General features: G+C 36.1%; 1 protein-coding gene across 3 annotated transcripts in view; it reads left to right on the forward strand.

The window, feature by feature from the left end:
* Positions 1-23,979, forward strand: part of MAPK10 (mitogen-activated protein kinase 10) — a 311,726-nt gene that overhangs the window by 76,767 nt on the left and 210,980 nt on the right. Inside the window, exon 1 of one of the 3 annotated variants that reach the window (XM_012752063.3) lies at positions 22,842-23,261. The exons of 1 other annotated variant lie outside the window; for it this stretch is intronic. The gene's annotated coding sequence lies outside the window, so the exon portion shown is untranslated. Of the gene's footprint in view, positions 1-22,841; positions 23,262-23,979 lie in introns of those variants that run through there. One more of the 3 variants, XM_012752068.3, reaches the window with a different exon arrangement.

The following is a 23,979-nucleotide window of genomic DNA, read 5'->3' on the forward strand; positions in this document are numbered from 1 at the left end:
TGACCAACTAAAAATATATATACAAAAAAATTTAGCCAGGCATGATGGCGCATACCTGTAGTCCCAGCTACTCAGGAGGCTGAGGCAGTAGGATCGCTTGAGCCCAGGAGTTTGAAGTTGCTGTGAGCAAGGCTGATGCCACGGCACTCACTCTAGCCTGGGCAACAAAGAGAGACTCTCTCAAAAAAAAAAAAAAAAAAAAGAAAAAAAAGAAAAGAAATTCTCTGGCTTACCTTCTCTGATAGTAGGTCACAAGACCCTCATTCTAGAGGGATCCTACCCTACACCCAGGAGGAAGGAATGTACACTCAGAGGGGCCAAGAAGGGTGTGAACAGACAGGCCTTGCTGGGTTTCCCCTTGCAGTCCATTACATTTTTGTCCAATCATGTTTCCACATGGCTGTCCATTCTTCATCAAATCTAAGCAATAAAAATGAAGTTTTCCCCAGGTCTTTATTTCTGAAGCCTCCTGTGTTACATAAAAATTTAAAAAATATTTTTTTTTAGTGGCAGGATCAACCAGGTAAAAACTTTGATTAAATGAAGTTGTTATGCTTAACCTATCTTTTGTTATAGTAGTGTCAGACATGACCCTTACAAGGGTGAGGAAAGATATCACTTTTTTTGCCCATGCAGCCTGAAAACTGTCCCTGACAAATTGAACTCCACATGAGTTATGGAAATAGTGAATTTTAAAGCCCATAGCTACAAATTTTATAAACTTTGTTTCCAGTTTTTTTCCTTCATTTTGTGCCAGGGTGGAAGGGAGTATTTACAAAGATTTCTGAAGAACTGTCAGAATGTATTAACTCATTTATTTATCCCTTCATTTATTTGGCCAGTCAAGCTTCTTTGGAACGCTCACTTTTATTAGCTGCTATGCTAGTCAGTGCTTTGCCTTCAGCACACTTTCTGGCTGTGTAAACTAAACTGGGGTGCTATGGGTGAGGTGGTCCAGGGCGATGATGAAGGAAGTAAATAAATATTTTCAGGGACTAGTGTAATGTTTGGTGCATGAAAGTATTCTTAGTATATTTTGCCAGAGACGTATAATGGAAAGTGCTGAGTATTGTTGGCACTTATCTATGCTTTTGGAGGAAAACTGCTGGGTCTCTGTTGATAATAACTCCAATTTAAATATTTCATTTGAGTTTCATCTCATTATGTAATCATAGGTAAATACATTTTTTTAAAGAAGTATATTCCAACACCATTGATTCAATCTTGGGATGTCTCAATTATTGTATGTACAAACTATATTAACACTGATTCATTGCCAGAGGTTGTTCCCAACAACCTTTAAAACTTTTCACATTAACCATAGAATTAACCAAACGTAGGTTTATAGCTACTTCATTCGTCCCTAACAAATAATAACTGTGTGCCTATGATATGCCAAAAACTTCATAGCTTAATACAACTGATGGAAATATTTCCTGATGGAAATATGTACATGACACACTGTTTGCTAAGTTGTATGGAGTACATGATCCCATTTATGAATAACAAAGTACACATACATGCATAGAAACATGTAGAATGAGGTTGGTAATTGTTCTTATCCCTGGAGTACAGCATTACTGGCTGCCCAAATCATCTCACTTCTCTGGGAACTTCTCTTTCAAAACCCAAGAATAGATTTCTGCAGTCGCAGATAAACTACAAGCCCCTGCCTCTCCCTGACCTCAGCTAGTGGCGTGGGCGTCAGAACCAAGGAGAGCCAAAGCATTGCCTGGATTAAACCTGTTTGGATTCACTCTGATGGGGAGCTGGAATTGGGACACAGAAAATGCAGATGAATCGGTAAATTTGCTGGAGCTGAGAGGCTGAGAGTTTGAGCTTGTGTGTGAGGAGCACTACTCTGGGAGTGGAGCAAGAGAGACTATTTCCTGATTTCTTTCCAATTCTAAGACTCAGCTGTGTGAATCTGCTTGTACTTTCTGCCTTGGAGTCCCTTGAGATATTTCCTATTTTTTTTTTTCTTTTTAAATAAAAAACACCTCTCTATACTCAATCTAGTTTGAGTGGAATTTTTGGTAACTTAGAAAACCTTTACAGTAGGTCACTCATTTCCTCTTTTTGAAGAATTCAATCCTGCTGTTCTAGGATCACATCCTCTAAGGTTGATATGTGATATCCATTTAAACAAGGCCAGTTTTGACCACCAAATAGACAGATAATATTTGTGGTTCCAACATATTTTAAGACCACTATTTCTAAGCAAAAATTTTTAGAAAGACTTTAAAGTTCTCATAGGTTCTAGACAGAATGTCTAAAGAAACAGCATTTTCATTGTCAAATATATAAGGGAATCAGAAATGACATTATTTCCCCTGAAAAATGCCATGGGACATTTTTTCTCCATATAGTTTATTGTATAATGACTTTACACATTTCAGAACCTTACCTTGTCTTTTTATTTGCAACTTTATCTTTTTTCTGTAATCTTTATTTTTTTTCTTTACTTCATTGTATAAATAAAATTTGAAACCACTCTTCTCAGATGTGAACATCTTCTCAGATGTTCACAAACAGATAATTGAATAAACCTGTTTAGCTGTAAGTATTTAAAGATCTCTTAACAAGACCCATAAATACCACTTAGAATTGCTTTTACTAGTTTAAAAACAGTGCAGGAAAGTAAAATTTGTAGAAGACATAATATTACTCTACCGAAAAAAGATATTTATTTATTTATTTATTTTTGAGACAGAGTCTTGCTTGTTGACCAGGCTAGAGTGAGTGCCGTGGCGTCAGCCTAGCTCACAGCAACCTCAAACTCCTGGGCTCAAGCGATCCTCCTGCCTCAGCCTCCCGAGTAGCTGGGACTACAGGCATGCACCACCATGCCTGGCTAATTTTATATATATATTAGTTGGCCAATTAATTTCTTTCTATTTATAGTAGAGATGGGGGTCTTGCTCTTGCTCAGGGTGGTTTCGAACTCCTGACCTCGAGCAATCCGCCTGCCTCAGCCTCCCAGAGTGCTAGGATTACAGGCGTGAGCCACCGCGCACGGCTCGAAAAAAGATATTTAAATGAACTAAAATAAACTTCTTTTATCAAAGTAAGTTTATGTCTTCTCATAGTTCTATTTTTTGAAGAAGAAAACCTCTTTAACTTGGAATGTTCCTCAATTTGAAGACTAAATCAGCCAAAATAATATTAGAATTTGATATATGATGCACTTCAGTCTCCTGTAGTGTAACTCAATTTGGTACATCAAATCAGTTTATTATGACAATTAGTTTATTTCTGATGAATGTTGCTATGAAATTTTCTCAATAACCACAACAAAACACCCACACTCTTAAAAAGCAAATGACTGGACTGTTATTTTATTCAAAGGCAAAATTTTTTTAATTATTCTGAGTTTCACATATTTTATTTATCCTTTCAGTTTCTACTATCATCCTCCTTGATTTCATATTAGAAAGGTACCCAGAAGTCAACTGGGTTCTTCTTTGTTAAAAAAAAAAAAGGTAAAATATTTTAGTAATTATATAACACATTTCTGCTGCAGGCAAAAAACATCTTTCAGGCATTTTAATTAAGCCAACTAATTATGCATGCTAGCAAATAAACTGCATTTGATCTTTACAAAATCTATATTATAGCACATATGATAACAGGAATAGCATGGTAAATGTTTTATATTTTGAGGAAATAGCCTTTTTCATATAATCAACTTTATTTTAAATTGTAAATGTATTTCTATTTTTTTTTTTTTTGAGACAGAGTCTCACTTTGTTGCCCAGGCTAGAGTGAGTGTCGTGGCGTTAGCCTAGCTCACAGCAACCTCAAACTCCTGGGCTCAAGCAATCCTCCTGCCTCAGCCTCCCAAGTAGTTGGGACTACAGGCATGTGCCACCATGCCCGGCTAATTTTTTCTATATATGTATTAGTTGGCCAATTAGTTTCTTTCTATTTATAGTAGAGACAGGGTCTTGCTCTTGCTCAGGCTGGTTTTGAACTCCTGACCTTGAGCAATCTGCCCGCCTTGGCCTCCCAGGGAGCTAGGATTACAGGCGTGAGCCACCGCGCCCGGCCCTGTATTTCTATTTTTTAAATATAAACTCAGGAATAATTATGTATAGTTTAAGGAAAACATGAGAGACCAATTATTTTGAGGAGAGATGGCTTTGTGTGCAGGCTTCCACCAGATTCACTTTTCATGAGTTTATCTCTTGTTTTGTAAGAATAGATCAGTTTAACACTATGAAATAAAAATATTTTTCTTAATGATAATTTCTCCATACGATCACATTTTTATTGCAATTGTACTATAAGTACTAAGTATTTTAAATCTCAATTAGAAATAAAATATCAGTGAACATTTTAGTAAGAATAGAACTTATATCTGGATTTGTTTTGGTAAGTGTAATAGCCACTATTCAATCTTGATTTTGAGTCACCTGATTTTTGCTTTGGTTTATTTGGAAGTTGTTTTATTATTTTTTCATAACATCTTTTAACTATTTTGTATGATGAAATTTTTTTGGAAGTATAGAAGGGTCTTCTCTTCTATATGCAAAATCATTTTTTTCACCTAACATTCAATTCTTTCCCTTGGTATTGGATAGTTATGAATCTTTTTGGTTGCAAAGATAGAATAATGGAGCAAGATACAGGATGAGGCTGGCGCGGTGGCTCACGCCTGTAATCCTAGCACTCTGGGAGGCTGAGGCGGGGCGAATTGTTCAAGGTCAGGAGTTCGAAACCAGCCTGAGCAAGAGCGAGACCCTGTCTCTACTATAAATAGAAAGAAATTAATTGGCCAACTAATATATATAGAAAAAAAATTAGCCAGGCATGGTGGCACATGCCTGTAGTCCCAGCTACTTGGGAGGCTGAGGCAGAAGGATTGCTTGAGCCCAGGAGTTTGAGGTTTCTGTGAGCGAGGCTGACGCACGGCACTCACTCTAGCACTCCGGCCTGGGCAACAAAGCGAGACTCTGTCTCCAAAAAAAAAAAAAAAAAAAGATACAGGATGAGAGAAAAGGAAGAGAGGAAGAAAAACAGGGAAGTTAAAATGGGAGCAAGGCAAAGAAACTTTAACAGAAAGGGGTATAAGTGAAAAGATTAACTTTGGAGAAGATGAACAGATTAAAAGATCAGGAAATAGATAAATGTTAAAAAGGCAGTATGGGATAAATAAACATCCTGTGTTATTTATTTAAATTAAATAAAAGATTACTTCATGAATAAAAAGAAGTTAAATTTTCCTAGAAGATGTTAATGTTAAAATATCTATTCAGACTTGTCATAGTTTAGATAAAAGGATAATCTTGAATCATGACAATATTCTGATATTCTTATTTTCTCTGTAACCATAATTCTCTGGGACAGGAAACTCCAAATGACATCAACTTCATGTTTCAATTACAAACTAAATTAAAATTATTTTAGAATAAAAATGGGATGCATCTTCATTTAGAAGCCAGATGTCTTATTAAATATAATTTCCTCTGTTGGCTGCTTTATATTAAGGGCAGATTTAAAACAAGAACAGCTTCTGTGAAATATAATTATAACCCCTTGTGTGACTTTCACGGTCATGAAGGCTGAAATGGGAAAGTAACTGACAAACAAATCTGCAAAGCAGTGTTTATTTTTTGTCTAAAGGAGTTGCTTAAATCTTAAACCAGCTATCATTTTCTTTTGCTATTCTAGAACCTTTATTGTCTAGATGATGTTAGATTGATTGATATATCCATTCAAATTTTCCTTCTATGGCTTTTAGAAAAAGCCTCTCATTGCCCTCTCCAATGTTCAGCCATCAAAGACTTCTTTGGTGGAGAATTTACATTTTTTACAATTTTCTTTGCTTCTTAGTCTTATAAAAGCTTCAATTGGATGCAGTACCATCAAAGACAGAAGCATAAGCTACATCTGGTGTTTGGGAGTTAGAGTTCTCTTTGTTTCTTTCTTTGTGCACATTCTGGTTTTGTTTCTCCCTTTGTGCATATTCTTGATAGTTTTGATTTTGTTTTTGCCTCTTTTTAAAAAAATTGTTAAAGTAAATATGTCACAATGAGAGGTATTTATTATCCTCTTTCTGTCACTTATGCTTAATGAAATTGGAAATTATTAGTATTTGGAAAATCTTGGCAATAAGAGATTGCTTGGATTCTTAAAGTTCACTCAAGTGTTCTCTACATTACCCAGTAGACAGAACTGTAGAATCCAGAAGCTGTCTGATTACCTGGTCCAACAATCTGCCCAGTGTTCTTGTTCTAGGTGTTCATACAGATCATGTCTGGGCACTGGTACTGGTGAGGAACTGATGACTTGTAAGGTAGCCCATTCCACCTTTAGACCACTCTGTTAAATAGTTCTTTACTAGATTGTGCTGAAGTCTTCCATTTATTGATCACAATTCTCTTGGCAACATACGGAAACTTCCTATTCCACTTCCCACATAACAACCCTTCAAATATCTGAAGGCAGCTGCTCTGCCCCCTGAGTCTTTTCTTTCCCAGTTTCTTCAGTTGTATTTCATATGAGTCCCCTGACCAGGTGGCCAATTGAGAATTCTAATCTTACTTTTGCCAGAAAGTGGATATGAGTTGAGTTCTGTTGGCTTGTTTTTTTCCTACTCATATTGTCAGAACATTTTCAAAAAACTATTCTGTTTCAAGTTTTTAAAATGACCATTGTTTTTATTTAATAAGAAGATCTTCATAATCTATTTTGTATTATGAAATATTTCAAGATGCAAAAAAGTATATATTCTCCATTGTCAAATAAAAAACAAATCCAAACTTAGCAAGGAGAGACTTTATTTGAAAGAATTATTGCAAGGTGGGAAAGTCACTATTGCAGTAGGGAGAATGTTTGGACTATAGGATCTGCAAGCATCTCAAGAGTTAGGCAAAAAGGGGTTTTCTTTTTTTTTTTTTTTTTTTTTTTTTTTTGAGACAGAGTCTTGCTTGTTGACCAGGCTAGAGTGAGTGCCATGGCATCAGCCTAGCTCACAGCAACCTCAAACTCCTGGGCTCAAGCAATCCTTCTGCCTCAGCCTCCCGAGTAGCTGGGACTACAGGCATGCGCCACCATGCCCGGCTAATTTTTTTATATATATATTAGTTGGCCAATTAATTTCTTTCCATTTATAGTAGAGACGGGGTCTCGCTCTTGCTCAGGCTGGTTTCAAACTCCTGACCTCGAGCAATCCGCCCGCCTCAGCCTCCCAGAGAGCTAGGATTACAGGCGTGAGCCACCGCGCCCGGCTAGGGGTTTTCTTTTATGGAGAGGAGTAACAAGGCTAGCAATAATCAGATGTGGAGAAGAGGGATGAAAGGGTAGCAAGATCAGATAGTAGATTAAAGAATGTTTCACCTTGGGGGGGCTGGTAAGGAAGTGTTGTATGCCAGCCAAAGTTCAGGGACCTGGAAGGAGAGAAGCTAAACCAAAGTTTGGTTAATAAGCATTTTGTTCCAACTGATCAGTGGGGCCAAGTAGTTCAGTTAATCATTGATGAGACGGAGAATGGGAATTGGAGGGTCTGTATTGCGCCTTGTCTCAAGATAAACAATGGGCACATCTGTGAGTGTTATCTAATTTACATAGGAACTGGTGGTTCTTTCCAGGGGGACTTCTTTAACCACTGCTGTTTTCCAGGACAACAGGGCTCAGGTAAATTCAACATTGTCTCTGCCCACCACCTGATTTAACAAATGTTGACATTTTTGGTTTTTGGCCATATTTGCTTCAAAAACATTTTTTAAAAGAAATATACACTACAAATACAGTGAAGCCACCCAACCTATTATATTTCTTTATCTTTCTCCCCTACGTTAACCACTATACTGATATGCATATGTATCTTTCCTTTTCATGGTTTTAGACTTTGCTGCTTATGTATGATCCACCTAACACACACACACACATACACACAGACACACACACGAGTATTATTTGATGTGTTTTAAATTTACTGAGTGGTATCATACAGGTTATATATGTGAAACTTTTCCCCTCCATAGTGAGTATTTGATATCTATACATGTTTCTCTAGGTCATTAATTTTAATTATTAATTAAATTACCCTATTGGAATATTCAATTTTTAAAATCCATACTCCCATAGACACTTAGATTATTTTAATTCTTTTTTTATTACAAACAATAGGGTCTTTTTTATATGTTCCTTTTAACTTGTGTACATGTAAAAGAGTTTCTGTAGCACGTAGAGAAGTGGAATTTCTGAAACTTTATCAGTTACTGTTAAAGTTTTCTCAAAGTGGGCTATACCAATTTACTAGATACTGTGAAATTTTTCTCCAAAGTGGCTAGCAATTTATATCCACCCTTCCACCCAGCAGTCCATGACTTTTGCTCCACATTTTTTTTTTACCGGAGATAGTCTCACTCTGTTGCCTGGGCTAGAGTGCCATGGCGTCAGCCTAGCTCACAGCAGCCTCTAACTCCTGGGCTCAAGCGATCCTTCTGCCTCAGCCTCCCGAGTAGCTGGGACTACAGGCATGCACCACCATGCCTGGCTAATTTTTTCTATATATTTTTAGTTGTCCAGCTAATTTCTTTCTATTATTTCTACTCCTCCTCTCTGGTTCCCCAGGCATCAGACACTTGGGTTACACCTAAGTCAGGTTTGTTCGAGCTCCAGTGGGATTGAGTCCCCTCCTCCAATGTGGCTCACACCTCTGCCTGGCCTCCTTCCTTTTCCTGTCTCACTTCCTCACTCCCACTGCTCCTGGAAATGCTTCTTATTAAATCATTTTCACACAAATCCTTGCCTCAGGGTCTAGTTCTGGGGAAGCCAACTTAGAGCAGTTGATTCGAGTTACTATGCACGTAAAGTACTTTGCACATAGTATGTTGTATAAATGTTGGCTGTTATTGTTCATTTTAATACTATGCTAGTCTAAGTCAAGGTAGTTTGGTGAAGGTCCTCTTTCCTCACTGCCTCATCACAAGAGTATCTATTTCATTTTACTTAATAATTCACCGTGGAACTGCAAACATAAGGCTGTTGTGTACTGGCTTTCTGGAAGGTTTGCGGATAACAATGTAGGACAGATAAACTTAAAAACAGGATGATGAATATAACTTAATTGAAGAATCCAAGAGAACCCTATTTATCTGTAGAGGACACTGTAAGTACGTAGAGTCTGGCCTTGGTTTCCTCATTTGTGGTCTATGTTTCTCTCTGATCTCAGTGAGGGAAAATTCCTTTAAGTCTTTGTGACTTTGTAAATCTCCATCCTCTTCAAAAACCCTTGCATACTCCCCACAGGATCTCTCTAACTTGACTTTGGATACGATCCCTTTCTTTAAGGGATTGAGGGTTTGGGTTTACATCCAAGTAGCATGTCAGACACTAATTTCATAGCTTTTTACAACATGTGGGAGAAGAAAAGAAAATATCTTTTAATGGAAAGAATACTTTTGAATTCTAGGACAGCAAGCATTAAGGGTGTTTGGTCAGCCAACATTTTATTTTGTAAGCCAGCATCTTAGTGTTCTTTTTGAAAGAGATGGAACAGTTTGCTTTCAGACTGAGACATTAAATGTCAAGTTTGAACCCATATGCTGGGTTGTAAATGTTCAAATAGCTATATTATGTGAAATTCTGAAAAACTGGGTTTTCCACTGAAATGTTATTATAGCTGTAATTATGGGTAGGCTATTGTGGTTGCATCTCCAACCATAAAAAAAGAAGAACACTGAAATTCATATTCCAGGGGTAATTGAAGAGGCAGAAGCAGAAATAATTGAAGAATTTAAATTATTCTAAAATAAAGGTCTGTTTTTGCCCCCATTTTTTCAGTTGTAAATTAATGTAATACTTTTTTTCAAACAGACTTTTATACTAACAAAATATTTCAATGTAGTCAAATTCTGAATGCTGATGAATAATATTTAGCATAGGTTTTTAAATATGTTATATAAGAGGGTTATGTCAAAAATTTGAGATTTGGTGTGTCTGGGTATATTCTGGAATTCCTTACTCACAGCACTGTAAATTTAGAGAGGGAATTAAACTATATTGCACTGATATTTCACTCAGGACTAACCTCCAATATAAATTTACTAAATTGTAAGAGGTATTTCCTGTTTGTAGTTGTAATGTTCAGGCACAGTATTTGACTTAGTATATTAGTTTTCTAGTGCCGCTATAACAAATTACCACAAACAGAGGCTTAAAACTATGCATTTATTATCTCACAGTTTTTGTGGATTAAGAGTCCAGGTACAACTTAACTAGGTCTAGGTCCTCTGCTCAGGGTTTTACAAGATTGCAAAGAGTCAGCTGGGCTGCATTTTTTTTTTTTTTTTTTTTTTTTTTTAGCTCAGAGCCCTCTTTCAAGTGCCTGTGATTATTGGCAGAATTCAGGTCCTTGAGGTTATATTATAGTACCGAGGGCCTTGTTTTCCTGCAGACAATTAGCCAGGGCAACTCTATGCTCCTAGAGGCTGCCCATAGTGCTTGACATGTGGCCCTCTTACAACATAGCAACATACTTCTTCAAGGACAGCAGGAGAGTCTTTCCTTCCAGTCTGCTAGGATGGAGTTTTATATAATGTAATATAATCATAGGAGTGAATATGTCACAGCTTTTGCCATATAATTTTACCTAATCAAGAAAGTGACTATCCCACTACCTTTGCCATATTCTATTGGCTAAGAAGCAAGTCAGTTTCCTGCACACTGAAGGGGATTTTGCAAAGGCATGCGTGACTCGTTGAGGGTCATGTTAAGGTGGGTCCACCACACTCATGATAGCCCAAACTATGTAATTTGACCAGATATCAAAGTTGACTAGGGTCAGGTAGTTTTTTCATTTTATGTCAAAGTGTGGTAAATTGAGATATAATTATATAAATATTATATTATCGAAACATTGGTGGTCTTGAAGAAAACACTCTTTAGCTTGAATTTATGTTCTAAGTCCCTAAAATAAATAGGAGGTCCATGTTACCTTCATGACCACAGTGATTTTATTAATTTTTTTCAAAGTCTTGCTCTGTCACCCTGGCTAGAGTGCAGTGGTATTAGTCTAGCTCACCTCAAATTCCTGGGCTCAAGTGATCCTCCTGCCTCAGCCTCCTGAGTAGCTGGGACTGCGGGCAAATGCCTTCATGGCTAATTTTGCTGTTTTTTGTAGAAATGGGATCTTGCTCTTGCTCAGGCTGGTCTAGAATTCCTGAGCTCAGGCAATTCTCCCGTCTTGGCCTCCCAGTATGCTAGGATTCATAGTGACATTTGTTGTGTTTTTGGTTAGTACCTATATGTAAACTCAGATCTTTAGAAGATTTTAATGGATTTTGGGGGGTAAGAAATATTAATAGAGGAGCAGATCTGGAGATAAGTAAATGAAACTCCAAAAACAAGGAACACACAACAATCAGAAGATATAACAGAAGAAAATGCCCTTTTATAATAGTGATAAAAGATGAAATACTTAGGAATAAAATTAACAAAAAATTTACAAGATCTACATAAAAAAGTTAAAATGTTACTAAGGAACACAAAGAACACTTGCACAAATGGTAAGGCATATCATGTTCTTGAATAGGAAGTCTTAATATTACAAAACTGACATTTCTCCTTAAGTTAATACATAAATCTAAGCTAAAATGTCAACAGAATTTTTAAAAATTTGACTCTAAAATTCATATGGATAAATGATCAAGGAACAATACCTGGAAAATTCTAACAAAAAGAAAAAAGAGAGAAAATTTAGGGGGGACTTGCTGAGTACATATTAATATGTGTATGCTGCAATAAAGCTACATGAGTTAAAAGTGTGGTACTAGTATATGAATAGAAAGAACAGAAAGCTATGAAATAGACTCAAATACATATGGGACCTTAATATAAAAGTGATATTTCAAATTAATGGTGAAAAAATGCTTTATTCTATAAATTGTTAAGGGAGAACTGGATAGCTTCTTGAGAAAAAGCATGAGTGATCCCTACTCCTCCAAAGTAAATCCAGATATGTCAGAGCCATAAATACTAAAATACTAAACCATAATGGTACCAGAAGGAGTCATGGAGATGGTTTTAAAAGCTTGCTGTTTAGAAAGCCTTTCTACAAATGACACAAAACCCCTAAAATCCATTAAAAATGATTAAATTCAATTGTATGAAAATAAAAGAAACAAAAGAAAAACACTATGAACACAGCAACATATTAGAAATACATTATGAAAAAGTGATACATCTTAAAATATATAAACTACCTATAAATCAATTAACAAAAATACTATGGACTAACAAAAAAATGGGGAAATTTCACCAAAAAGGAAATAAAAATGACTCAGATGAAAATACTTCATTCATAATAACAGAAAGACAAACACAAAATAATAATATCCTGCTTTTTTCACGATGTTTAAGTTGGCAAAGATGAAAAGTTTGTTAACACATGGTTAGCAAGACATATGGAAACATATTCATACATTACCGGTAGGGGTAATTGATGCAAATTCTTTGGCGGTAACTGCAATATCTATCTAAATAAGAAATTCATATAACCTTTGATCTTGCTGTATATATCCTATGTATTGATCCTAAGTATACCCATACATGTGCAAAATGAATATATATAAAGATATTCATAGCAGCCTTGTTTATAATAGAAACATTTGGAAGCAATTCAAATATCTTTTAATAGAGTATTGGTTTGTGAGAATAATAAGAGCTAACTTTTTTGAGTGTTTATTATGTGCCAAGTACTATACTAAGTACTTTATATATATAATCTAATTTAACTCCCATAACAACTATATGAGGTAGGATCTATGATTAACAACTTTTGCTGAGCCTCTTTGATTTTTGTTGCCATACTTTAATAACTCATAAAGACACTCCTCCTTTTGTGTCCCTAGATTAAAATAAAAATATTTTCAAAATGCTAGTGGAATTACTACTGTTTCTATTCCTTAACAAAATACCAGGAAGCAGTAGGAGAGCCTTCAGTGGGGACAATAGAGGGAACCAGGATGCTCCTTGAATAGGCTGCTTGTCCTTTCTGCTGCTTCTCTGTCCCCTAGTGTGGTTGGTGTTTCTGCTCTGATTGACATCCTACTCCATGTTTTTTAAATCACTAGGGTCTTCATGGCACATCAGGTTGATGTGACCTTCCTTGAGATTGCTTTGAAAAGTACAGTGCTTTTGAATGACTTGGAAATACCTTCTGTTTAGGAAAATGCTTGTTGTTCTGTGCTCTGGGTGTCAATAAGGCTGAGACTATTAAAAGAAGATAAAGTCCTCTGGGCATCATGTTTCTAGCTTTGAGTGAAAAGAAATCTACACAGCCGTATGAGCTATGAAAGCCGCAGTTTGAAGCCTGAAATTTCTATTGTGAAGTAGCATGTCTCTGGGATACGTGCTTTGTGGCTAAAAGGTTTATGTGGTTTCTGTAACTATGTAATGCAAAAGTAGGTCTCTTTGAACCTAAACTGAGGGAAACTGTTGAAGCGTGAGTTCCTCTGTGAACTCAATGCTTGTAGCAGTAAGAATAAGGATATTTTAGCAATTCTGGTGCAGGCCTCAGGATGAATCAGATCATTGCCCTCTAGGTCAAAAATTCTCTGACTAAGTAAAAAAACTTAGGCAGTCCCAGGTTTACTTTGTAGAAACAAGATAGTCATGCACACATTCATGGTATACACAGGCAAACACGTATACAAAAATATACACGCTGTCCTTTATCTAGCATTGCTGAGGAATGAGATTTTTCTCTGTACAAATGAAACTTACTTAATTAAACATAATAGTTTAATATTTTATATGAATCTGCTTTCTTTAATAAGTATACTGAACACATTTTAACTTTTTCTTGGTGATTCATCCATCACTATTAATAATTAAATATGATGTTTTTATTTCTAAGTAATGCTTTGCTTTTTATTCCTCTCCATTGCTAAAGCAATACTCATTTCAGAAAATCAGAAAATACAAAGAGAAAAACACCAATTATTACAATTATTACTCTTTGTATAAATAGTTCCAAACACACTCATATACACACATGTTCTTAAACAAATAGGAACATGCAGTACCTTTTATGATCTTCCTTTTTCTCTTAGTGATTTATCATAAATACTTTTTAAAATATCTTTTAAAATATGTATAGACCCATACTTGAAACATCATTTTATTTTATTTTATTTTATTTTATTTTTTTTTTAACTCCACAAGCCACAGTCAGAAACATCATTTTAAATGACTATATGATGCTACATTGTATAGGCATATTATATATTATTCCAACAATTTCATATTGTTGGACAGTTTGTGTTCAATATTCTTTCATCACAAACATCACTGTATTGAATGTATGTGTGTTTTGGTATGTATATGTTCCTTATCTAGTCCTTTATAATACAATTTAATATGGAATTTATAGTTCAAAGAACGTACACATTTTTGGGGATTTTGATATGTTCTGTCAGCCAGGGCCAATATCCAGCTAATATATGTTCTGATTTGGCTATACATTTAGTCTACAGCTGGTGTCTATGTCTATTCTGATTTTTCAGTGTTTATGCTGTACCAGTGGTTAAATGTCTTAAAGTATTTATTTTTGCAAATTATCTCACAGGAAAGTTACATAAATTTGAATTCCTACTCAGATTTACATTTTTAGGAGCAATGAGAAGATCTCCCTTAGACATTTTTGTGTTTATTCTCATATAAAAGTAAATACCTGAAACTCAGAAAAATGTTTGAACAGAAATTTTGGAGCTAGAAGGTGGATTGTTTTCATAGATTAAAATATACAGTACTTAAAAATACTTCTTTGGTGAACAGGCACTTCACCAAAGAAGATACGTAAATAGCAACTAAACACATGTGGAAGTGCACCACATCATTAGTCATTCGGGAAATGTGGATTAACTGCAAAGTGAGATAGTGCTACACACCTATTAGAATGGATAAAATGAACAACAACAACAAACCTGACAATACCAAGTGCTGATCAGAATGTGGAACAACTAGAATTCTCATACATTGCTGGTGGGAGTGCAAAAATGGTACAGCCACTTTGGAAAACTGTTTGGCAGTTCCTTTGATATTGCACATACCCTTATACTATGACCCAGCAATTCTACGTCTAGATGTTCACCCAAAAGAAATGAAAACTTCTGTCTACACAAAAACATATATGCCAATATATTTAGTAGCTTTTTTCATAATTGCCCCAAACTAGAAATAACCCAAATGTCTGACAAATGGCTAAAAAAGTAGTGGTATGTCCATATAGTAAAGTGCTACTTAGCAATAAAAAGGGAATAAATAATTGATATATACAGGAATATGAATTAATGTCAAATGCATTAATATTCATAAGCTATCTAATATATAATTCCACTTATAGACTAGAAAAATAAGTATTATAGGGATAGAAAAGAGATCAGTGGTTGCCAGGGGCAGGGGAGGAGGTAAGAAGCTGACTTTAAAAATGCACCATGAAGGCCGGGCGTGGTGGCTCACACCTGTCATCCTAGCACTCTGGGAGGCTGAGGCGGGCGGATTGCTCAAGGTCAGGAGTTTGAAACCAGTCTGAGCAAGAGCGAGACACCGTTTCTACTATAAATAGAAATAAATTAATTGGCCAAGTAAAAATATATAGAAAAAATTAGCTGAGCATGGTGGCGCATGCCTGTAGTCCCAGCTACTCGGGAGGCTGAGGCAGGAGGATTGCTTGAACCCAGGAGTTTGAGGTTGCTGTGAACTAGGCTGATGCCACGGCACTCTAGCCCAGGCAACAGAGTGAGACTCTGTCTCAAAAAAAACCAAAAACCAAAAAACAAAAACAAAAATGCACCATGAGGGAAGTTTTAGGGTGAAGGAACTGGTAAATATCTTAATTATTGTTGTGGCTATATGACTAAATGCATTTGTCAAAACTCATAGAACTGCACACCAAAAAAGTTAATTTTACTATATGTAAATTTAAAAAATGAGCACAAAACATTTAAAAATTAAAAATAAAAAGAATTCTTTCTTAAAAGGAAAAGAAAACTACCATGCTGAAACCTTTTGAGTGCCCTAAGAATGTGCATTGTGGACTTCCAACCACAGGGAGTGTGGTTGACTAAAGGGCCCAGCTGCTGTGCTTGAAATCCTTTGTGGCATTTGCCAGTGACTGAGCATGGTCAGTGCTGATGTAGGCCCATTCCTGGGAGTCATGGAACTCACAGTGGCCTTGTTGAACCTTCCTTAGACTGCACCATAAGTAGGATGCTTTCACCCAACCTTCATTTCCTCTTTCACTCAAGTCAGACTTGTATGGTGAGCTGATGGTTCTCTCAGCCTTAGCAGTTCTCTTCTCATTTTCCTTCATACAGGCTTTTCCTCAAATAAAATTCTTGCATGTTTAATTTTACCTTGGCAGCTGCTTCTTGTAGGAGCTGAACTAACACACTTCCAGTTTTATACCCTATGATATGATCACCACAGAGATAAAACACATAATCACATTTTTTATTACTTTTACCTAATCATCTCTTTAATGCAAATATTTATTGAAATATAATATGCATAAAGAAAACATACTAAATATAAGTGTACAGCTCTATGAGTTTTTACAAATTGATACTGCCATGCTGAATTGGAACATCACTAATAATTTAGAAGCCCCCCCCTCACTTATGCCCTTTCCCAGTGACCAATTCCCTCTTGAAGCCAGTGAATGTCCTGAATTCCTAACACCATAGATCTGTTTTGCCTAATTTTGAGCTTTATATAAGTGGCATTATTCAGCATAAACTTTTAGTTTGACTTCTTTTGATCAATATTATGTTTGTGAGAATCATTCATAATAGTATATACAGCGACATTTTCTTCCTGTTCATTATTGTAGAATATTCCACTGAATGAGCATACCACAATTTATTATCCATTCTACTATTGATGGACAGCTGTGGTTTTCCCCCCAGTTTTGTGCTTTATAAATAATGCTGTTATGAACATATTTGAACATGTCTTCTGGTACATATATGTATTCATTCCTATTTGATGTATCACTAGGAGTAGAAATGGGAGATCATAGTTTGTGTTTATAATCAGCATCAAAAGATATTACCAAAAGACTTTTCAAAGTGGTTATATTCCCGGCAGCTGTATAAAAGCATTTCCATTTCCTCTACCACCTCCTCATCATCCATTCTTGATATAAAAGTAACAAAGACATAATAATAAAGGACAAAGATGCATAAAATCTTAAATTATTAGCAAATGGAACCTAGCAGCCTATAAAAATAATATATCACAGCCCTATCTGGTTTATTCCCAGAATGCAAAATGGATTTAGCATTTGAAATATCAATTGATGTGATTCTCCACAATAAATAAAATTTAATAAATAAAAATAAAAGAGAAAAATCATTTAGTTATCTAAATAGAAGGAAAAAAGCACTTGCTCTTTCCTTTCCATGATAAAAAAAAAAAGCTTTTAGCAAACTGAAAAGAAGGGAGCTTCCTTAATTTAATGAAGAATATTCATAAAAAGTCTGTGGCAAACATAATTTGTAATGATGAAATATTTAAAGCTCTTTCTTTGATGTAAGGAAAGAGACTAGGAGATGCCCTCTATCATCACTTCTATTTAGTTCTTTTATGCTAAGTCCCAGCTAGGGAAATAAAGCAAGAAAAAAGTGGTATAGGTATTGGGAAGGAAGAAATAAAACAGTCATTATGCACAAATGACATGGTTGGATGCATATGAAGCCCACAAGACTCTATAACTAAATTTTAGAATTAAGTGAATTTAGCTGCATTGTTGAATACAAAAGTCAGTATGTTAAAATAAATTGTATTTCTACACGCCAGCAATAAAACTGTTCAAATATAAAAATTTTAAAAATGCAATTAAAAATAACATCATAATGTCAGAAAAGGCTTCTTTTGATGCCTATACTAAATAAACATAGGCTGCAATGTGTTTGGTGTTTTGTTAAAGTTTTGATATTTTCTTATTTCTTAACTCCTGGGTTAGCTACCATTTCTATTGCTATCATTATGTTTGCTTCTAACTGCAACTTCTTTTGGTAATTTTCTGCCTCAGATGTGCTATGACTAGATGTTCAGTAAAAACATAAAAAAGTAAAAATTATTATAATAAAACTGAAAAGATTTTGAGTGCAAATTTGTGGCTTTCATTTGACTACCCAGGAGTTACTCGGAGCACTTCACATTTATATCCTGGGTCTAGTTTTGCTCAAAATGACTGAGATTGCCAAAAGTGCAGACTCCAAGGAAGAGTGGGATGAACTCTCCAAGTTCCCTGCTTCAATAGGACATTCTTAAAAGTTTTCTATGAGGTTATTTTATCTTGAAAGGTAAAAAAAGAGAGAAATTGGTTTTAGCTTGTGTATAAGAATTTTAAACAAAATACTGTGTTCTCTCCTTTTGTGTAAACATTTGGTATAAATCTAATCAGTAAGTTTGAGGTTAGATATTGACTCTTATGTGATTTAAAATGTATAATGATTCTTAGATAATGTGTACCAGCTAGTTAGTCCTGGCTTTAAGAAGGTTTTGTTTCTAATGTTAGTTGAATTTGGCTCAGCTCAGTAAATAAGATTACAACCAATAAATACTATTAACTCAGTAAGCCAATGATCATCAGAACCCCACTCCAAAAATTCTGTTTTAGGTGAATGTAATTCAATGAGCACTGGGTCTCTATAGCTAAGGTAATAGCCAGAGTAAAAGGCACTACTGAAGAATTAGCATTTTCTGGTTGTCAGGAGCTAGTGGGGCTACATTATTAAATATTTAAATTCTGGTCATAGCCCATGGGTACTCTGATGGCATCATGTCTTTTCTATTTATATTGGTGGCTTGAAAGTTTATTGACTTTATTTTTTTTTTTTTTTTTTTTTTGAGACAGAGTCTCGCTTTGTTGCCCAGGCTAGAGTGAGTGCCGTGGCGTCAGCCTAGCTCACAGCAACCTCAAACTCCTGGGCTCGAGTGATCCTTCTGCCTCAGCCTCCCGAGTAGCTGGGACTACAGGCATGTGCCACCATGCCCGGCTAATTTTTTTATATATATATCAGTTGGCCAATTAATTTCTTTCTATTTATAGTAGAGACGGGGTCTCGCTCTTGCTCAGGCTGGTTTTGAACTCCTGACCTTGAGCAATCCGCCCGCCTCGGCCTCCCAAGAGCTAGGATTACAGGCGTGAGCCACAGCGCCCGGCCTAGTTTATTGACTTTAAATTGTCAAATATATATTTTACATCATGACACACATAAACATGCATCTGTATAATTGAAATAAAGGTTTAATGGAAAAATGCTCGTTTTTTTCTTCATGTGATACATGTGGATAGTTTCTATTGTATTGTAATTTGTTGCATTTTGTTTAAGAAATAGGGGGTAGCTCCCTAAAATGATTTCATTGCTCATGAATGTGTCATGAGGTTCAGTTGAAAAACTGTTTAGATGACATGGATCAACCTTCCTCCTTCAATGTTACCTTGAACTGGAGCCTTGGCACTGGGCCTAGCTCAGCCCAGTCACAGTCTAGCAGTTATTAAAGAAGGCCCAAACTGTGAGAATATTTTGACCCTGGACCACAGATGGGAAAATGAAATGATGCGTAATTAGTGTTACATTTTTCTTTGTTTATAAAGCTTTATTTATTAGTCTACTTTCTACTTTTTAAAATTTCAAAATATTAAGGGGGTACAAACATTTTTGTTACATGGATAACTTATAATGCTAAAGTCAGGGCCATAAGCGTGTCTATCACCTGAATAGTGTTTAGTGTACCTGTTAGGTAAGTTTTTACCCCTCCCTATCTCCCTTCTTCCCTCTTCTTGATTTCCAATGAGTTTTACTTCTTTCTGTGCCCATGTATGTCCACGGATTAGTTTTAAATTATTAGAGAGTGTCTGTGGTGTTTTCCCCCCTATTCTTCAGATACTACTCTTAAGGTAATGATCTCCAGTTCCATCCGAATTTCTTCAAAAGACATTAATTTGTTCTTTTTTATGGCTGAGTAGTACACCATAATATACATATACCACATTTTGTTAATTCACTCATAAATTGATGGGCACTTGGGTTGATTCCACATCTTTATGATTGTGAATTGTGCTGCAATAAACATTTGAGTTCAGGTGTCCTTTTGATAAAATGACTTCTTTTACTCTGGCTAGACATGTAGTAGTGGGATTGCTGGGTCAAGTTGTAAGTCTATATTTATTTCTTTGAGGAAACTCCATACTGTTTTCCATAGAGGTTGTACTAATTTGCTGTCCCACCAACAATGTAAAATATGCCTTCCTCTGCATCCACACCAGACCAAAAAGTCTTTTGACTTTTTAATAATAGCCATTCTAACAGGGGTAAGGTGATATCTCATTTAAGCTAGATGTGAGGCACCACACTAGGAATTTACTTTTTAAAAATTTTGTTTTATTTTTAATTGACAAATAATAATTGTGTCTATTTATGGAGTTCAATGTGATGTTTCTATACATGTATACATTGTGGAATGATCAGATCAGGCTAATCAGCATATCTATAACCTCAAATATTTACAACTTATTTGTGTTGAGAACTTTTAAAATTCTCTTTTTGCTTTTTTGAAATATACAATCTATTATTAACTGTAGTTACCATGCTGTGCAATAGAACACCAGAACTTATTCCTCCTAGCTAACTGAAACTCTGTAGCCATTAACCAACATCTCCCCTTTCCCTGTCTAGCCCCCATCTGTAGCCTCTGGTAACCGCTATTCTATTCTCTACTTCTATGAGTTCAACTTTTTAAAATTCCGCATATAAGTGACATTATATGGTATTTGTTTCTCTGGGGCTGGCTTATTTCACTTAACATAATGTTTTCTAGGTTCATCCATGTTGTTGCAGATGACAGAATTTCCCGTTTTGTTTTTTTAAAGCTGAATAGTATTCCATTATGTGTGTGTGTATTAATATGTGCATATGACATTTTTAAAATACATTCAACCGTTGATGAACACTTAGGTTGTTTCCATATTTTGGCTATTGGGAATAATGCTGCAATGAGCATGCAAGTGCAGATATCTCTACAATATACTGATTTCAATTCCTTTGGGTATATACCCAGAAGTGGAATTGGGGAATTGAATTTTGATATCCAAACTTAGAATACAATAACTTAAAAGCCAGAATGCCACTTACTATGTGTAAAAGGTTGTTTGGTTATCAATCTATTTTTTTTTTTTTTTTTGAGACAGAGTCTTGCCCTGTCACCCCAGCTAGAGTGCAGTGGTATCATTATAACTCACCACAACCTCAGACTTCTGGGTTTAAGTGATCCTCCAGCCTCGGCCCGCTGAGTAGCTGGGACTACAGGCACGTGCCACCATGCCCAGGTAATTTTTTTTTCTTTTCTATTTTTAGTAGAGATGGTTTTGCTGTTGGTCAGGCTGGTCTTGAACTACTAACTTCAATTGATCCTCCTACCTCGGCATCCCAGAGTGCTAGGATTACAGGTGTGAGCCACTGTGCCCGGCCTCAATGCATATTTTTATATGAGATAGTGACCTTGTAGGTAGACCCATTGTGAAGACTAAAAGTTATCAGTTGATTCTTGCTAAACTTGAAATTAGGCAAAGGGACATCCAAAAACTTGTCCAACAGGCTAGAATGACAGAAAACTTACCCAGGCTTTTCTTTTTCTAAATTTCCTTCCTGAATAAAACAGCAATAGCAAGAGCCACAACAGGAACAACAAAACCTTGTGTGGTACCTTACAGTTTTATGATGTGTTTCAGTGTCAACAATCATTGTTGAGTTTACATCTGATGCATGTTATATCTTTTATGTTTACATATAGAAGAAGCTCCTTATTCATATAAGTATACTAGTTCAAAAACATAACGTAGAATCATATAAAACTCAGCACTATTTGGTTGCAATAAACAGAAACCCACCTAAAAGGTATTTAAACAAAAAATGAATTGGATAAGATTATACAACTTGAAAAGTTCAAGAGTTGGGGGTGGTTCAAGCAAAATTCATATTGAAAAATTGCCTGTTAAAAAAATTGGTAAACTTAATTTTTAAAATAGTGCTTATACTTTTCTACTATTCTAACTGCTCTCATTCCAAGAAACTTTTATTTATAGATACTAAAACTATATGAAGACTTAAAAAATACCTTTATAACAGTCAAAGGCAGAGGAAATTACTTAAATAAAATTGAGATATTTGCCCCAATAGTAATAGTGCATTGATTTTCTAGAAAATTATCTGCAATTAAAAAAAAAAAGAACTGTGATTTGTTCACTTACATTATCAGTATTTTCTTTCTATACGCAGATTGCAATGTAAATATTAGTCTGTTGACTTTGGTTTAGTGGATATTTATTTAGGATTTTTATGAAAGCAAGAAAACAGAGAAAAATAGTGCCGTGTAAATGACCTCTGGGGTTCAGGCGAAAGTCAGATGCTCACTTCTCCTCTGAAGTTATTATCCTCTCTTACTTGTTTGACATTTAGAGATACTGCATGCGATAGTTGAAAAGCAGAGGGTGACTGAATTTCCAGTGGTGTTTTGGTCAGCTGGCGTTTGTTCCTCAGTGCTGCTGTGCAAAGGGCCAGGACTGCATGGAGCATGGAGCGGATTGTCTCTCCAGGTTGTGCAGGCTGGCTCCCTGATGTCTGACGCTGGCTGCCGACGATCCCTAGCCCTTTACATTTTGCCTGGTCCTCATTTCACTGGAAAACACAGTAGCTGTAGCTGCACATAGACTTTTCCTCTTTCTCTGCCCCCCCCACCCCCCTCCCTAGACCTCTCTGGGCTTTGACGTCATGTGTGCTCCTTTCAGTTGCCATAGCAACCCCATTCCCCAAGCCCTCTGTCCGTCTCCTCCGGTAGGTTCCACAATGGTACAGGCAGCATCACGCTGCACAATGGTTTCCAGGCAGTGAAAGAGGGTGATTCAGCAAGCCACTCTTCTTCTTTTTTCTTTTAACCTCCCCTTCTCTTTTTATTTTTATGGGGGTGGGTGGTGCTTGTTCTATGCTTACCTTTTTCTTTTCTTTTTTCATTTTTACAAATTTCCTTTTTTCTCCTCACCCCTCAATTCTTAGGGGCTTGAGTGAGTTTAAGATTGTGTTTTCTTGGAAATCACCAGTACATCATTAATTTTAAACAATCTACTCATCTCCAAAGAGCCTCTTCCTTATTGCAGTTTGGAATGTGGTTAATGAAAAACAAGTAGGGAGGATTTCTGGGGCAAACACTGCCGGATCAGGACCGTAGTTCTCAGGCACGGAATGGTAGGTGGCTCTTTGCTCATTCTGGGTTCTAACCTGTTTTTGGAGGGTGGGGTGATGTCTATTGATTGCTCCTGGTGGGGCAGGAGAAGGAGTATGGGAGAGCTGGGAGAGATGGGGTTGAAAGCACGTTAATCAAGTGAACTATCTCTGAGGCAAGAAGCCACCAGCTTTTCTCTCTGTGCAGAACATCTCTTCCCAGACTGGGGTGTGTTGAAATCTTTCTGTTTGGAGTGAGGGGTAGCTGAGGGTGGGAGAGAGCATTCTTATTGTGACTAGGGGATTTTAGACCAATGCAGAGCTACAGAATGGAAGAGAGAAACACACACACACACACACACACACACACACACACACAGAAGGGGGTGGGGAATTAGGGGGGAGAGAGAGAGAGAGGAAGAAAGAGAAACAGCTGTGCTTGTTAGAAGTGCTGACCTCAGTTCCATATCTGAGAAATGCTGTGGGTTCCTTAAGACATTAAAAAATAATGTCTTTTAGAATGCAGATATGTTTGCTTCCTGAGAGCTGTACCTTAAATAAATATTTTGGAATGTATTTATGCATTTTACTAAGGATTGATATTTATATATATATATTTAGGTGAAAAAACAAATGGCATTACTCTTACAGAGTGACTGTAGGTTAAATTTGGGCTGAGGAGAGGAAAACAGAACAGGGGTCAGGTTAGAGATAAGAGGCACTGCAGTCACATAGGTAAGGG

This window comes from Microcebus murinus, chromosome 29 (assembly GCF_040939455.1).
Source record: "Microcebus murinus isolate Inina chromosome 29, M.murinus_Inina_mat1.0, whole genome shotgun sequence".
NCBI classification, from domain to species: Eukaryota; Metazoa; Chordata; class Mammalia; order Primates; family Cheirogaleidae; genus Microcebus; species Microcebus murinus.